Source organism: Heterodontus francisci, chromosome 4 (genome assembly GCF_036365525.1).
Source record: "Heterodontus francisci isolate sHetFra1 chromosome 4, sHetFra1.hap1, whole genome shotgun sequence".
Taxonomy (NCBI): Eukaryota; Metazoa; Chordata; class Chondrichthyes; order Heterodontiformes; family Heterodontidae; genus Heterodontus; species Heterodontus francisci.
In genome coordinates, this window is record NC_090374.1 from 158,102,800 (window position 1) to 158,121,313 (window position 18,514).

Genomic DNA, 18,514 nt, shown 5'->3' on the forward strand with positions numbered 1-18,514 from the left:
CCTGAGGATGTCCCAAAGTACTTTGTGGTGAAAGAAGTATTTTTGAGGTATAGTTACTGCTGTAGTGTATGAAATGTGGTAAACAATTGTACATAGCTAAGTCCCACAAACAGCAGTGAAATATTGACCATATATTCTGGTTTATTGATGAGTGATAAATGTTGGCTAGGACACCAGGGAAAAATCTTCTCTGTCTACTACTATGCGGTCGTTTACATATACCTGACGGGGAAACGGAGCCTTGCTTTAACTTCTCATCTGAAAGACGACAGTCAACAGTTCTGCAGTCCCTCAATACTGCACTGCAGCATCAGCCTAGATTATGTACTCAAGCCTCTTGAATGGAGTGCTACCTCTAAGCCAAGACAATTTGGGAGTAATGGTCTATAACTGGAATAAATTTGGTTGGGTTTGGATTCTGATATGGATGACAGAGTCTATAGCAGACTCAATGCACTAGGAATGAAAACATTTTGAGGGGAGAGCTCCAGGGCAAAGTCAATTTATCAAGAACAAGAGACAGAGACAGAGACAGCAGCCAGGAAGGAGACAAGAATCTTTGAGTACCAACAGGAGACAGAGCAGTTTTCAGCCACTGAGAGCAGAAGTAAAGAGGTCTATGGCCACCAGGAAGCAGCAGAATGATACACAGACTTCAGAATGGGTAAAGCAGAGCAGTCAACTGTGACCAAGTTGGTGGGAGGGAAGAGATGCTGCTCTATTTACAGTGATATAAAGGGGAATAGAGGAGGAGAACACCACTGAACTGGGCAGGGGTTAGAGGTGGACAGTAGTTGTGGAGAGTAGTTTAGTGAACAACAGCATTAGTGTGCAATTGAACAGTGACTACTCGGGTACCAATCATGGAAGTGATGCAAATATTGATCTATAGAATATAGATCAACCCAAACCTCACTTATTACTCCTATGATTAGTTTAAGTTAATAATCTATCAAGTATGAAGTAAAAGTGTTGAAATTAAACAGAATGCACCATTCTGAAAGTAAAAATTATCTTTTCCCAGGAGAACAAAGCCCTCAGGCTCCCCCATAAAAATGCAGCACCACTGGGCACTATTTGGAAGGAGCACTATTCTAAATTTGCTCTATCCACAAGCACAGTCCTCAAAACCTGCTGGAGAAAATATAGTTACGCAAGTCATTGGTGGGAGCAAAAGATCCCTGAGAAATGGCAGGAAGTAGAGATATGTGATAACAGTAGCAGGGCCCACCAATATAAAAATCCCACCAAACATATGATAAAGCTGGATTGTGCAATTGGCTGTATATTCAACCCAAACAACACTGAGAACTGAGATAATCAGGAAATCACATCTTGAGTTTAACATATATATGGCAGAGTGATAAAGTCAAAACATTACCCAATAAAGTGTCAAAATAATTAAAAGAACACAAGGCAGAAGTTGTGAAAAGATTAGTCAGGAGTTGTTGTCAATTAATAATTTCTTATGGGCTTGACAATATTGTAACCATTTGATCGCCATACATCCTTGGGAGGATTTATTTTCTTGATTGTATCAGAATTGCTAGTTGAAAGGTTATATCAATTATATAAATTACCACACAGGAGGCCATTCAGCTCATCCTTCCTGTACCAGCCTAAATCCCACTTTCCAACTGTTGATCCATCACCTTATAGGTAACACCATTTCAAGTGCATATCCATGTGTTTTTAAAATGTGATGAAGGTTTCTGCCTCTACCATCCATTCATCCACTGTGCTCCAGACCCTCACCACCCTCTGGGTGAAAGCATTTCTCCTTATCTCCCCTCTAATCCTTTACCAATTACTTTAAATTTATGTCCCCTGGTTATTGGCCTCTGCTAACGGAAATAGGTCCTTCTTATCCACTCTATCTAGGCCCCTCATAATTTTAACACCTCAATTAAATCTCCCCTCAGCCTCCTCTGTTTCCAGCCTATCCAATCATTCCTCCTTGCTAAAATTTTCCAGTCCTGGCAACATCCTCGTAAATCTTCTCTGTATCCTCACTAGCATAATTATGTCCTTCCTGTAATGTAACGCAATACTATAGCTGTGGCCTAACTAGTATTTTATACAGTTCTAGCATAGCCTCCCTGCACTATTATATTCAATGCCTCGGCTAATAAAGGAAAGTATCCCCGTATGCATTCTTATCTACCTGGCTGCAACCTTCAGGAATCTGCGGACTTGCACTCCAAGGTCACTCTGTTCTTCTACACTTCTCAGTATCTTACCATTTATTGTATATTCCCTTGCCTTGTTTGCCGTCCCCAAATGCATGACATCACACTACTCTGGATAGAATTCCAGTTCCCACTTTTCTGCCCACTTGATCAGTCCATTGATATCTTTCTGCAGTCTACAGCTTTCTTCCCCTCTGTCAACCATACAGCCAACTTTTGTATTATCTGCAAATCTCTTAATCATGGCCCCCATGTTTAAATTTAAATCATTGAAGTATACCACAAAAAAGCAAGAGATCCTCATAATGAGCCCTGCAGATCCCCACTGAAAACAGCCTTCAAACCAGAAAAATGCCCATCAACCAGTACCCTTTGCTTTCTGCCATTGGGCCAATTTTGAATCCAACTTGCTGCTTTCCCTTGAATCCCATGGACTTTTACTTTTCTGACCAATCTGCCATGTAGGGCCTTGTCAAAAGCCTTGCTAAAATCAATGTAGACTATATCAAATGTGCTACCCTCATCAACCTTCCCTGTTACCTCCTCAAAAAATTCAATCAAGTTAGCCACAACAACATTCCCTTAACAAATCCATGCTGATTAATCCACGCCATTCTAAATGATGATTAATACTGTCCCTTGACAATTTGCCCATCACCAAAGGTAGGCTGACTGGCCTGTAATTGCTTGGCCCATCCCTTTCTCCCTTTTTAATCAACGGTACAACGTTAGCTGCCTTCTAATCCTCTGGCACTATGCCTATAGCTAGAGATGATTGGAAAATGATGGTCACAGCTTGCGCTATTTCTTCCCTTGCTTCTCTTAACTGCCTGGAACAAACTGCCTGGGGATTTATCCACTTTCACAGATGCTAAACTGCATAATATTTCATCTTTCACTATGTTTATCCCAACCAATATTTCACACTCCTCTTCCCTAACTACAATGTCTGCATTATCCCCCTCTTTTGTGAAGAAAGATACAAAATATACATTAAGAACCATGCCCACATCTTCTGCCTCAACACATAAGTTAACTTTTTGGTCTCTATTAGGTTCTCTTCTTTCCTTAGTTATTCTTTTGCTCTCTGTGTACTTATAAAACATCTGTGAGTTCTCTTTGATTTTATTTGCCAATATTTTTTCATTCTCTTCGTTGCTTTCTTAATTTCCTTTTTAATTTCACCCCTGCACATTCAATATTCCTCTAGAATTTCGGTATCTGACATAAGCTTTGTTTTTTGCCTTATCTACCTTTTTGTTCCTTTACATCCAAGGGGCTCTAGATTTTGGAGTCCCACCCTTTATTTTTCTGGAACATTTTGTTCTGAACTCTCACTGTCTTCTCCTCGCATGTCTCTCACTGTTCTGTCACTGATTTATCTTCAAGCAGCTGTTTCCAGTCCACGTTTTCTAAATCACATCTCAGCTTAGTAAAATTGGCCTTCCTCCAGTTAAAAACTTTTACTCCTGGTTTATCTTTGTCCTGTTCCATAACTATGCTAAATCTAACTGAATTATGAATGCTATCTGACTGATATTTCTTCTACCTGCTAAAATTCGTTCCCTAAAACTAAGACCAGAATAGCCCCTTCTCTTTTTGGGCTTGTTACTTAATGGATAAAAAAATTCTCCTGAATGCATTTTAAGAATTTTGCCCTCTTCATACCTTTCACACTGACTCCATCCCAGCTACATTAGGATGGTTGAAATCCCCTACTATTGTTGACAGAATGTTTTTACATCTCTTAGATATTTGCCTACATATCTGCTCTTCTACTTCTCAATAACTGTTTGGGAGCCTTTGGTACACTCCCAGCAGTGTGATTACCCTTCTGTTGTTCTTCAGTTCAATCATCTGGACTCATTTGATGATCCTTCCAGCACATCATCTCTTCCCACAGCTGTGATTGATCCTTCCACAAAATTGCTAACCCCTCCTCTTTTTAATCCCCTTCTGTAACTCATCAGAAAACCCTGTACCCAGGAATGTTGAGCTGCCATTCCGGCCCTTCTTTAAGCCATGTTCCAGTACTAGCTATGATAGTGTACTTGCCCATATCTACCTTTACCCTCATCTCATTGGCCTTATTCACTAGACTCCTTACATTGAAGTATGCACATTAAGCAGTGCAAAACTCCTTTGTAGTCTATTTTCTAGCCTCTGTTTCATTTATTTTTATTTAGAGATACAGCACTGAAACAGGCCCTTCGGCCCACCGCGTCTGTGCCAAGCAACAACCACCCATTCATATTAATCCTATATTTAACCCCATAGTCCCTACCACATCCCCACTATTCTCCTACCACCTACTTACACTAGGGGAAATTTACCTATCAGCCTGCAAGTTTTTAGAGATACAGCACTGAAACAGGCCCTTCGGCCCACCAAGTCTGTGCCGACCATTTATACTAATCCTACACTAATCCCATATTCCTACCAAACATCCCCACCTGTCCCTATATTTCCCTACCACCTACCTATACTAGTGACAATTTATAATGGCCAATTTACCTATCAACCTGCAAGTCTTTTGGCTTGTGGGAGGAAACCGGAGCACCCGGAGAAAACCCACGCAGTCACAGAGAGAACGTGCAAACTCCACACAGGCAGTACCCAGAACTGAACCCAAGTCGCTGGAGCGGTGAGGCTGTGGTACTAACCACTGCGCCACTGTCTCTGCTTTCCATACTTGCTAGTTTTCTGCCTTCCATTTCCAGCTTTGCTTCTCGCCCTTTTGAATTTATTTTTTTATTCATGCATGGGATGTGAGCCTCGCTGCAAATTGCCCTTATTGCCTTTGAAAAGGTGTTGGTGAGCCACCTTCTTGAATGGTTGCGGTCCATGAGGTGTAGGTACACCCAGTTCTTTGGCCCCCTTGTCTCGGGAGACAATGGGTAAGTGCCTGGAGGTGGTCAGTGGTTTGTGGAGCAGCGCCTGGAGTGGCTATAAAGGCCAATACTAGAGTGACAGACTCTTCCACAGGTGCTGCAGATAAAATTGGTTGTCGGGGCTGTTACACAGTTGGCTCTCCCCTTGCGCTTCTGTCTTTTTTCCTGCCAACTGCTAAGTCTCTTCGACTCACCACACTTTAGTCCCACCTTTATGGCTGCCTGCCAGCTCTGGTGATCACTGGCAACTGACTCCCACGACTTGTGATCAATATTACAGGACTTCATGTCGCGTTTGCAGACGTCTTTAAAGCGGAGACATGGACGGCCGGTAGGTCTGATACCAGTGGCGAGCTCGCTGTACAATGTGTCCTTGGGGATCCTGCCATCTTCCATGCGGCTCACATGGCCAAGCCATCTCAAGCGCCGCTGACTCAGTAGGGAGTATATGCTGGGAATGTTGGCCGCCTCGAGGACTTCGGTGCTGGAGATGTGGTCCTGCCACCTGATGCCAAGGATTCTCCGGAGGCAGCGAAGATGGAATGAATTGAGACGTCGCTCTTGGCTGACATACGTTGTCCAGGCCTCGCTGCCGTAGCGCAAGGTACTGAGGACACAGGCTTGATACACTCAGACTTTTGTGTTCTGTGTCAGTGCGCCATTTTCCCACTCTCTCTTGGCCAGTCTGGACATAGCAGTGGAAGCCTTTCCCAAGCGCTTGTTGATTTCTGCATCGAGAGACAGGTTACTGGTGATAGTTGAGCCTAGGTGGGTGAACTCTTGAACCACTTCCAGAGCGTGGTCACCGATATTGATGGATGGAGTATTTCTGACGTCCTGTCCCATGATGTTCATTTTCTTGAGGCTGATGGTTAGGTCAAATTCGTTGCAGGCAGCCGCAAACCTGTCGATGAGACTCTGCAGACACTCTTCAGTGTGAGATGTTAATGCAGCACCATCAGCAAAGAGGAGTTCCCTGATACACCCAAAGTGCTGTTAAGGAGGGAGTTCCAAGATTTTGACCCAGTGATGACGATGAAGGAACAGCGATATAGTTTCAAGGCAGGATGGTGTATGACTTGGAGGGCAGCTTCACGTGGTGGTGTTCCCATGTGTCTGCTGCACTTGCTTTTCTAGGTGGTAGTGGTCATTGGGTTTGGAAGGTGCTGTCAAAGGTGACTTGGCAAGCTGCTGCAGTGCATCTTGTAGATGGTACACACTGCCGCCACTGCGGAATGGGGGTGGAGGAAGTGAATGCTTAAGCTGGTGGATGATCAAGCAGGCAGTTTTGGCCTAGATGGCGTTGAGCTTCTTGAGTGTTATTGGAGTTGCACTCAACCAGGCAACTGGAGAGTATTCCTTGACACTCCTGACTTGTGCCCTGTAGAAGGGAGGCAGACTTTGGGGAGTCAGGAGGTAAGTTACTCACTGCAGAACTCCCACTTGGCACAAGATGGGCATTTGATAAGACAGAGGTGCTCTGCTGTGCCTCTATTTATTAGACTACTAACTAAACTTAGAAGGAGGAAAGTTAAGATTCATTCCTGATATGGTTTGCAAAAAAAAACACTCACCAGCTACTCTCCAATCAACTTTTTCCCTTGTACTCATCTCACTTTAGTGCTTTATACCTCTCTCCCTGACGTTTACACTCCCTGACCTCTTAGTCTATATTTATTTGTAGATTCTTTTTAGTTTTCAGGCTGCTTTGTTTAGCAAACAGCAAAAAAGAAATGCTAATCACTAAAAACAATAAACTTAATACTTATCTGAAACATACCTGCACTGCTCCACATTCTGTGCTGGTTGTGACATTTTTCCCTATAAGAACATAAGAACTGGGAGCAGGAGCAGGCAATTCAGCCCCTTGAGCCTGCTCCGTCATTCAATACGATCATGGCTGATCTCATCTCAGCCTCAACTCCACTTTCCTGCCCGTTCTCCATAACCCTTCAACCCATTTCTAATTAAAAATCTGTCTATCTACTCCATAATGTCCCGGCATCCACCACACTCTGGGGTAGTGAATTCCACAGATTCAGTGACCCTTTGAGAAAAGTAATTTCTCCTCATCTCTGTTTTAAATCTGCTACCCCTTCTCCTAAAACTATGACCTCTCGTTCTAGATTGCCCCACAAGAGGAAACATCCTCTCTATGTCTACTTTGTCAATCCCCTTAATCATCTTATATACCTCAATTAGATCTCCTCTCATTCTTCTAAACTCCAGAGAGTAAAGGCTTAAACTGCTCAATCTCTCTTCATAAGACAAGCACCCCCCCCATCTCTGGAATCAATCTAGTGAACCTCCTCTGAACTGCCTCCAATGACAACTACATCCTTTCTCAAGTAAGGGGACCAAAACTGTACGCAATACTCCAGGTGCGGTCTCACTAATGCCTTGTACAGTTGCAGCAACACTTCCCTACTTTTATAGACTATTCCTTTAGCAATAAATGACAAAATTCCATTCGCCTTCCTTATCACCTGCTGTACCTGCAAACTAATTTTCTGCGATTCATGCACGAGGACACCCAGATCCCTCTGCACTGAAGCACTCTGAACTTTCTCTCCATTTAGATAATAATTTGCCTTTCTATTCTTCTGACCAAAATGGATAATCTTACACTTATCCACATGAAAATCCATCTGCCAAATTTTGGCCCATTTATCTAATCTATCCATATCCATTTGTAGATTTCTTATTTCTTTATTGCAACTTACTGTCCCACCTATTTTAGTGTCATCTGCAAATTTGACTATAGTACCTTCTATCCTTGCATCCAAGTAATTTATATAGATTGTAAATAGTTGGGGCCCGAGGACCAAACCCTGTGGCACCCCACTAGTTACATCTTGCCAACCAGAAAAAGACCCATTTATACCCACGCTCTGTTTTCTGTTGGTTAGCCAATCCTCTATCCAAGCTAATTAATAGCCCTTAACCCCATGCAAACTTACCTTGTGTATTAACCTTTTGTGCGGCACCTTATCAAATGCCTTCTGGAAGTCCAGATAAACTACATCTACAGGATCCCCATTATCCACTTTGCATGTTACAGCTTCGAAGAACTCTAGCAAATAAGTCAAACACGATTTACCCTTCATAAAACCATGCTGGCTCTGATGGATTGCGTTTTGACTTTCTAAATGTCCTGTTATTACTTCCTTAATAATGGATTCTAACAATTTCTCAATGAGAGATGTTAAACTAACTTGTCTATAGTTTCCTAGTTTCTACCTCCCTCCATTTTTGAATAAGGGCGTTACATTAGCTTTTTTCCAATCCACTGGAACCTTTCCCGTATCCAGAGAATTTTGGAATATTATAACCAATGCATCCATTATCTCCACTGCCACTTCCTTTAAGGCCCTAGGATGTAGGCCATCAGGCCCTGGGGACTTGTCTGCCTTCAACCCCAATAGTTTGATCAGTACTTTTTCCCTAGTGATGATGATTGTTCTAAGTTCCTCCCTTTCTATAACCTGTTACTATTGGGATAGTACTAGTGTCCTCCACCGTGAAAACTGTTTCTCTGGTGTCTGCCGTTCTGATCCCAATAGGTTGCTACCAATACACCTAAGCTACTTAAGTCTGTTGCTCTGCTCCCGATTGGTTTTGCTGCTGCAGACACTCACACACTGTTGAAATCTGCCACACTGCTCCTAATAGGCTCTGCTTTTAATGCCTCAGCCAAAAATGGCACTTTTGACAGTACGGTAGTGCATTGGAACTGTAGGCTTAGATTTTGTGCTGAAGTCGCTGGAATGGGGCTTGAACTCACAATCTTATGACTCAGAGGTAATAGTCCTACCCATTGAGCCATGGCTGCCACCCTAATTGATTGCTGGCTATCACCTATGCATTCTACTTGCCCACTCGGAAGCCACCTTCATATTAATGTTGAAGCCACAGTGTCCACTTGAGTAGTTATATTCTATTAATGATGATATGTGAACATTCCTTGAAATAGAATTAAAAACAAAGAATGTGGAATCCTTTTATTTAATGAGGAACTTTAATCAAACAGTTGTCGATCTATCACTTTCTAAACATTACTTTTGACGGGCCTTGCTTTGAAACCCTAATGGTGGTTTGCACTAGTGGTTTTCCCTATATGTGATTTGGAATGATAAATGAGAGATTAGTAAAGAAGTTAACGGCCTGAAAATTCCTGCGTTTTTATCATCCAGGGCCATGTGCAATCTGGGCACAAAGCATAAACACTGCCTAGAGGTTGTGGAATTTTGTACATAAGTGAGTTATGCCCAGTAAATACAGTATATCCTAATCTCCTTGATCATTTACAATTGTTATTCGACACCTCCATCCAAACACCTCTCTGCCCATAATAATGGCTCTACTCCTAAATTACAGAGCCTCATATTACAAGGTTCCTACAAATTACACTAGCTCAGAGACACTGGGCTGGATTTTACCTTAGGCAGATGGGAATTCGCCACTGACGTGAAAGCCGGTGGTGAACCCACTTCCACCTAGCCCGGGGATCCATCCTGCATTTTACAGGTCCCTGGGCTTTAATTGTCCCGAGGCGGGACTTGCACCCACTTGAGGGAGGAGGTCCCACCTCAGTGAGGTGCCGGCCAATCAGCGGGCTGGCAACTCTTAGTCCCAGGAGCGCCACCGGACTGGCCGTTTCCCACCCCCCGTCCGACGTCATAAATTTGGCCGGAGGCGGAAGCGGGGCGGGTAGGCCTCCTGGAGCCTCCCGCTCAATTTTACGCCGCCCCCACGCCACTATCCGACCAGCTGGGGCGGTGTAAAATTCAGCCCACTGTGTAAATTACAACCAGCTTTTCTGGCACAACAGGAAACAAATGAATTTTTCTGATGTTTTATCGCAATTTTTTGGGCATTTATTTTTTGATTTATCTTCACTGAGTGCTGCTCTATATTCTGTTTCTTTCAATGCATCTTTATGGTAAATGAAATAGAGCCCGACCAAATTCACAGTCTAATTTAACAAATTTCACGTCACAGCATTTTAAGAATCATGAATTTCACGATTTTACGTATTTAAATTGTAAATTTCAGTGTCGCAACAAACCATGAAAATGATCTATTTAAAACAAAAAAAAAGGCAAGGAAGGTTTCAAATGGCATTTTTTTATTTAGAGATACAGCACTGAAACAGGCCCTTCGGCCCACCGCGTCTGTGCCGACCATCAACCACCCATTTATACTAATCCCATACTCCTACCACATCCCTACCTATACTAGGGGCAATTTATAATGGGCAATTTACCTATCAACCTGCAAGTCTTTGGCTGTGGGAGGAAACCGGAGCACCTGGCAAAAACCCACACGGTCACAGGGAGAACTTGCAAACTCCACACAGGCAGTACCAGAATTGAACTCAGGTCACTAAAGCTGTGAGGCTGCGGTGCTAACCACTGCGCCACTGTGCCACATTGTGTGCTTAAAGACTATTGTAAAATGTTGACTATTAACAGGTCACATTCTTTACTCACTGAAGTGAATGGTTGAATATGAGCATGGAGCAATCTGCAACTATCGCTTTTTTCATTCCCTATCTCTGCTGTGAACACCTGTCCATGTTTAGACACAGCTCTGTCCGCATCCACAGAGTTTATTGGAATTATGAGACAGCACTGTGCTAGACTTGTAAGGTGGGGAATTCTGCATTCCACAGAGTACCAAAACTGCAGAACAGGCAAAGTACAATCTGCTTCTTTTGCAATGTTTTTATGAGCAGGAATATCCAGCTTATAGTTCTTGCCAAAGCCAGGAATTGCATCAAACAAATTTAAATCAACCATCAACAGGTGCATTTCTGCAGGATCAAAGATATGCACAGCTTTCAGGAATGCCACAGAAGGTTGTTGAAATTTCTGAGCCACTTTTTCTTCACTGCTTGTCTCCTCCCCGCAGCAGTAATATTGTCTGAGCTTCTTTGCCATGCAAGAATATTTCAGCATCATCAGACTGTTGTTCATTTGACTGTGCTTCAGCCCAGAACAGTATATCCATTACTTTATTGTAAGCTTTGTGGATTGTGGCATGTCGAGATTCAAACCAAATGATTAAATTCATCTGTTGTGTAGCATTCTTGGTAACAAATTGAATCTCCTCATTAAGCTGAAAATCAATTAGAAGAGCTACAATGTCTATTAAAACCGGTGTCAGTGTGAGCTCTTCTGAGGCGAAGTCTGAGTAATATTTCAGGTGAGCTGCATGATACTGTACAGCCTGAAACCAAGAATTTCAACGTGTAATTACTGATTCTGGAGGAAGGAAGATGTTTTGCCCCAGTTTCAGCCATTGCAACCACATTTGCATTATGTTGCCTGTATTGAAGCTTGCAGCTAGGGCAATATTTGAAGATCTTCTTAAAGTAGCTGACCAGTTTGTTGACTTTGCCAAATTCGCTTTTCCACAGCTCACTGACAAGAGAAATTATGGGCTGAATTTTATGCCCTCCCCACCCCCCAACCCGAGATGGGTTTGGAGGTGAGGGAACCCATAGAATTGCAACCTAAGGTTGCGTATCTGCTATAATAGCTCTCTGCTGTCCTCTCTGTTAGGAAGGTGTAAAATAAAAGTTTAATTTGGCTGCTGCCAGTAAAGACCTCATGCAGATTTACTCTGTGAATACACAACAGAAACATGGCAATGTGGCGGGATGGATTTTTTTTTTTACATTCATTTGAGAGATTATAGTCTGAAGAACATTGTGACACACCTTTTGGAACTCCCAAAGTTGATTTTGAGGAAGTTTGCGTTATTTGAAATATTGCTTCGCTTGTGTCTGAGCACAGTATATAATTGAAAAAAATGGCACATATTTTAGGACAATGGGGGAACTCAACCCTCACAAAGAGCACTGGTGTAATTATGAATGAAGGTTACATATTTGGCTGCAAGCTAATAAAATAGGGGGTGCGGATAAAGGTTAATGTTTTTCTCACCATGATAGGGCCAGATGATTTTGAGGTAGTGTTTAACCAATGTTACCGTAAGACCCCAGTACTTTGGACTTCTCAGAAATTAATGAGATTCTGTACTTGTAGCATGACTAAGAACGAAATTGCACTGCAAGTTGCATTTCGTGAAAGGAAGCAGTTGCCAAGTGAGTCTATTGCAAATTATATTCTTAAATTAAAGAAATTCTCTTGTCACTATGGTTATTGCGCAAACTTTGAAGTTAACCTTAGATACATGTTTGTTGGGGGTCCAAAGAACAATAAAATCCAGGCCAAGCTTTTGAACAAAGGCAATAAGCTGACATGTAAGGAGGCCTGTGATGAGACCACAACCATGGAAATGGCAGGTAAAGATAGTGGCAGATTGTAAGGAAGTTCTTTTCCTGAGCAAGCAGGGCAAGTCCACTGGATTTCCACAGGAACTAGGGAATGGCAGCAAGTTCACAGACTCAGAGTCAGAAATTTAGATGCTAGCATTGCCCTGGTAGCCACCAGCCATCTAAATGCTGCTATTTCCAGTCAAAATGCTGTGCCTGGGAATGTCAGTCGTATCCAGATGGCATGCAGGAGTGGAGGAAACAGTAATGCTCCAGGCTGCAGTAAAGCTCCAGGTCGCAGCAATGTATCAGGTCACGGTCATGGTAGACATAAAGCTAGTTTAGGAGCCTGGAAGTCCTCAAATGTGCATATGGTTGCTATGGAAACAGAAATTGATGTTATCGAGCAGGAACATCAAGAGTTGTATTCAGTCCGAGAGCAAAAAAAAAACATATGGAAGATGAGAGATAAAGGGCTGAAGATATAATTCCAGTGCCCACAGTAAAAATGAAAGTCATAGATTCACAGCTTACCTTCATCGTTGATTTAGCTGCAGCATGTCTGTTATCTCAGAGAGTTCAAGAAGTCCCAAAGTCACATTCTCTTACAAAAAACTGGTGTGAAACTGACTAGTTAGTCCAATAACAGTAGTTATGTATAACAGTGAAGTTAGTGTTAGAGTGGAATACTTGCCATTGGTAGTAGTAGGAGGGAATAAAGTCTCCCTAATGGGAAGAAATTGACTTAAAAATACAGTTAAACTGGCCTGATTTATTTACCGTAGGGATCAGTCAGAGCATGTCTGACATTGAGGAACTGAAGGCTGATTCATTTTTAGCTAATGAGTTACCTGTGAATTTCTTTACATACACAAGTAACATGCCAGAGTCTGCCAGAGAAATTTCTGAAGCTCACAAGGATGTGATACTGGCTGAGCTAGTGTGAAACCTAAAATAGCTAACTATTTGTATAGTCCTATAGTGCCTCTCTGCTGCCTCTCTGTGACGAAGTGTAAAAAAAATTTCACATAGCTTCTCCCAGTAAAGACCTCATGCAGATTTAGTCTGAATACACAACGACTTTGTTAAGATCTGCACCATATTTTGAAACAACTTTGATTATTGCTTGGGAAACTGTGGTGTCATCAACACTTTCTAAGTGGACGCAGTTTGTGAGCACAATTGTTAGCTTTCCTGACTGTACATTTTTGGCCTTACCAGACATAAAATCAAACAAAACTTGCAGCATATTGTTGTCTTGCTCATCAATGGACTCATCACAAATAATTGCAAAAGACTCACGTGTTAATCTGAGACTTCATCTGCTCACAATGTACAGCAAAAACCTTTGGTAGGTAGTCCTGTTGTAGTTTATTTGCACTTGGCAAGCAACCACCATTTTGCACATTACATTGAATGAATACCCACAGCTTAGGTGATCAAGTTTTTCCAATGGTATGCTGGCGTTTGCAAAAGTATCCACAAGTTCCATTGTAAACAATTGATGATCTTCTGAGCTCTCTGCCAACTTCCTAGAGATGAAATTGTTGCTTTTTTTTGCATATTTGTTTTCCATCTGTGCAGTGTCAGATGCTGTCTTTCTGCTGCGATGGCTTTTGGACTCTAAGTGACGTGGAACCATTGCCCGCTGTGTGTGATCCAATGAAACATTGCAGCTTGTACAAAACATTAAACCACCATCGGCATGTAGAATTTAGCTTCCAAATTCTTTCACTTGATGTACTGCAGTAATGGTTGTGGCCGTTTTTGATTTGCTCATTCTGTCATTCTCACTTGTCTGTTAATACTTGTGAATGCTACTCTCAAAATTGCACCAGAAGCCCTTCCTCATCTACCAATCGACGAGGTGAGCCTTGTGTCAATCACTAAAATGAGCGAAGTTCTCAAAATGGCTGATTTTATGGAGGACACGAGATTTCACAGTCTGTGATGCACTTTTCACGGTTTGAATACAGTTGGGCCCTAATGATATAGGTCACGTCAAAAATTAAGGGGAACAATAGCATAATAGACTAGTAATCGAGAGGCCCTGACTAATGCTCTGGAGTCATGAGTTCAACTCTCACCATGGCAGCTGGGGGAATATAAAATCAATTCATAAATCTGTAATAAAATGCTAGTCTTATTAATAATGGTTGTGAAACTGCTGGATTGCTACAAAAAGCATCTGATTCACGAATATCCTTCAGGGGAGGAAATCTTCCATCCTTATCCGGTCAAGCCTGCATGTAACTCCATATCCACAGCAATATGGTTGACTCTTAATTGCCTTCTGACATGGAATAGCAAACCAGTTGTATCAAACTGCTACAGAAAAAAAGCACTGTGGGTATTCCTACGCCACATGGATGACAGCAGTTCAAGAAGGCAGCTCACCACCATCTTCACAAGGGCAATTAGGGGTAGGCAATAAATGCTGGCCTGGCCAGTGACGCTCACATCCCAAGAATGAATTTTTAAAAACTGGAAAAGCTTCCCTGATTGCAAGTTCTTAAAACATGTACTGTGCATAATTGTTGATAAAATAAGTTTAAACTTTACATAGAATTACATACAATATGCAGCCCAAATCGTCCATGCTGGCATTTATGCTCCACTCAAGACTCCTCCCATCCTTCCTCATCCAACTCTATCTGAATAACGCTCTATCATTTCTCCCTCATTGGCATATCTAGCCTCCCCTTAAATACATCTATACTATTTGCCTAAACCAACCACCGTGGTGACAAGTTCCACATTCTCACCAGTCTTTGATAATGAAGTTTCTTCTGAATTCCCGATATGATTTCTTATATTGGTGACCTCTAGTTTTGTGCATACCCACAAGTGGAAACACGCTCTCTGTGTCTGCTCTATAAAAGCTTTCATAATTATCAAGACCTTCATTAGGTCATTTAGTCATTTATTTAGAGTCATTTATTTATTTATGGCACAGAAGGAGGCCATTTGATACATCAAGTCCATGCCGGCTCTCCACGGAGCTATGCAGTCAGTCCCACTCCCCAGCTCGATCCCCGTAGCCCTGCAAGTCTATTTCTCTCAGGTGATCATCAAACTTCCTCTTGAAGACATTCATCGTCTCCGCTTCCACCACCCTTGTGGGCAGCGAGTTCCAGGTCATTACCAGCCACTGCGTAAAAAGTGCTTCCTCATATTCCCCCTGCATTTTTGTCCAAAACTTTCAATCTGTGGCCCTTAGTCCTTGTACCATTTGTTAATGGGAACAGCTTTTCCTTGTAAATTATTTAAGCCTGTCAAAATCTTGTGCACTTCCAGTAAATCTCATAAATCCCCCCTCAATCTCCTTTGTTCTAAGGAGAACAGAAGCAGTTTCAGAATGACAGAATAGTTACAGCACAGACACAAACCCAGCTTTCCCAATCTAACCTTTTAACTAAAATTCTCCATCCCTGGAACCATTCTGGTAAATCTCCTCTGCACCCTCTCAAGGACCCTCACATCCTTCCTGAGATGTTGTGACAAGAGCCATATGCAATACTCCAGTTGGGGCCAGACCAGAGTTTTATAAAAGTTCAGCATAACTTCCCTGCTTTTGTAGTCAATGCCTCTATTTATGAATCTCAAGATCCCATATGCTTTACAAACCACTGTCTCAATATGTCCTGCCACCTTCAAAGATTGATGCACATGCACCCTCAGGTCCCTCTGTTCCTGCACACTCTTTTAGGGTTCTCTTTTCAAGAGCAAAGAGACCTGACTTGTTATCCTTTGAGTATAGGTAGCTATCTATTCTGTCAGTTGTGCCCTAATTCCACACACTCTGACCATATTCATTAGTCTATAATGTGGCACCTTACTGAAAATCTTTTGGAAATCTAGATGAATTACATCTAATACATTACCCTTGTCTACTCGCTCTGTTACCTCTTCAAAGAATTCAGTAAAGTTGGTAAAACCAGACTTTACCTTTTGAAATCCTCGCAGTTTATTCATTATGTTTTTGGTTTCTAGATGTTTTTAAATTCCCCCTTTCAGTAAGGATTGCATTATTTTTCCTACCACGAATGTTAAGCTGACTGGTCTACAGTTCCTGGACATGTTCTATCACCCTCCTTCAATATATATATGACGTTAGCAACCCACCAGTCCTCCAGCGTGACATCTTTTTCGAATGAATGACTAAATACGTAATTAATTTTCATAATTAAAGAAGAAATATATAGTGTGGGTTGGGAGTTTGTTTGGGATCCAATTGTTTATACTGATTTCTGCCCATTTTACATATGGAAACATTCCAATGAGGTTTGCAGAAAACTTGAACGTAACTTGACATTGGTGGTTTGAGCATAGGAAATGGTGCATTTTCAGGTTGTGTTCACTGAGTAAACTTATGGTTAACAGGTTTAAAATAACGGTAACTGCAGTGTTAAGTCAGCAGGGCAAGAGATTTAATATGTGCATGTTAATTTGCCACTAGTAGGGCGCTATGGCATTGGAAGGATGAATGAGAATGGACAGAGACTGCTTGAGTTGTGTACCCATCACAACCTTGCATCACCAACTCGTTCTTTCATACTAAACCCTGTCACCAGGTTTCATGGAGGTACCCAAGATCACGTTGTCGGCACCAGCTGGACCTCATCGTCACAAGGCGAGCCTCCTTAAACAGCGTTCAAATCACACACTGCTTCCACAGTGCAGACTGCGACACCGACCACTCCCTGGTGCGCAGCAAAGTTAGACTCAAATCAAAGAAGCTGCATCACTCCAAGCAGAAGGGCTGCTGCGCATCAACACTAACAGAACTTCTTATCCATAGCTGTTACATAAGTTTCTAAATTCACTTGAAAAAGCCCTTCAAAACACTCCTGCAGGGGATGCAGAGACCAAGTGGGCCCACATCAGAGACACTATCTATGACTCAGCAATGACCACCTATGGCAAACATGAGAAGCAGAATGCAGACTGGTTTCAACCTCACTTTGAAGAGCTGGAACCTGTCATAGCCGCTAAGCGCATTGCACTGTTGAACTACAAGAAAGCCCCCAGCGAGTTAACATCTGTAGCACTTAAAGCAGCCAGAAGCGCTGCACAAAGAACAGCCAGGCTCTGTGCAAATGACTACTGGCAACACGTATGCAGTCGTATTCAGCTGGCCTCAGACACCAGAAACATCAGAGGAATGTATGATGGCATTAAGAGAGCTTTTGGGCCAACCATTAAGAAGATCGCTCCCTCAAGTCTAAATCAGGGGACACGATCACTGACCAACGCAAGCAAATGGATCGCTGGGTGGAGCACTACCTAGAACTGTACTCCAGGGAAAATGCTGTCACTGAGACCGCCCTCAATGTAGCCCAGTCTCTGCCAGTCATGGATGAGCTGGACGAACAGCCAACAAAATCGGAACTCAGTGATGCCATTGATTCTCCAGCCAGTGGAAAAGCCCCTGGGAAGGACAGCATTACCCCTGACATAATCAAGAGTGCCAAGCCTGCGATACTGTCAGCACTCCATGAACTGCTTTGCCTGTGCTGGGATGAGGGAGCAGTACCACAGAACATGTGCGATGCCAATATCATCACCCTCTATGAGAACAAGGGTGACCGCAGTGACTGCAACAACTACTGTGGAATCTCCCTGCTCAGCATCGTGGGGAAAGTCTTCACTCGAGTCATTTTAAACAGACTCCAGAAGCTGGCTGAGCGTGTCTACCCTGAGGCACAGTGTGGCTTTCGAGCGGAGAGATCCACCATTGACATGCTGTTCTCCCTTTGCCAGCTACAGGAGAAATGCCATGAACAACGGATGCCCCTCTACATTGCTTTCATAGATCTCACCAAAGCCTTTGACCTCGTCAGCAGATGTGGTCTCTTCAGACTACTAGCAAAGATCAATTGACCACCAAAGCTACTAAGTATCATCACCTCATTCCATGACAATATGAAAGGCACAATTCAGCATAGCGGCACCTCATCAGACCCCTTTTCTATCCTGAATGACGTGAAACAGGGCTGTGTTCTCGCACCTACACTGTTTGGGATCTTCTTCTCCCTGCTGCACTCACATGTGTTCAAATCTTCAGAAGAAGGAATTTTCCTCCACACAAGATCAGATGGCAGGTTGTTCAACCTTGCCCGTCTTAGAGCGAAGACCAAAGTACGGAAGGT

The 18,514-nt window shown here is 42.7% G+C and overlaps 1 protein-coding gene across 3 annotated transcripts in view; it reads right to left on the minus strand.

Annotated features, from left to right (window-relative positions):
• Positions 1–18,514, minus strand: part of ugt2a5 (UDP glucuronosyltransferase 2 family, polypeptide A5) — a 131,999-nt gene that overhangs the window by 85,523 nt on the left and 27,962 nt on the right. The gene's annotated exons all lie outside the window — the stretch shown is intronic.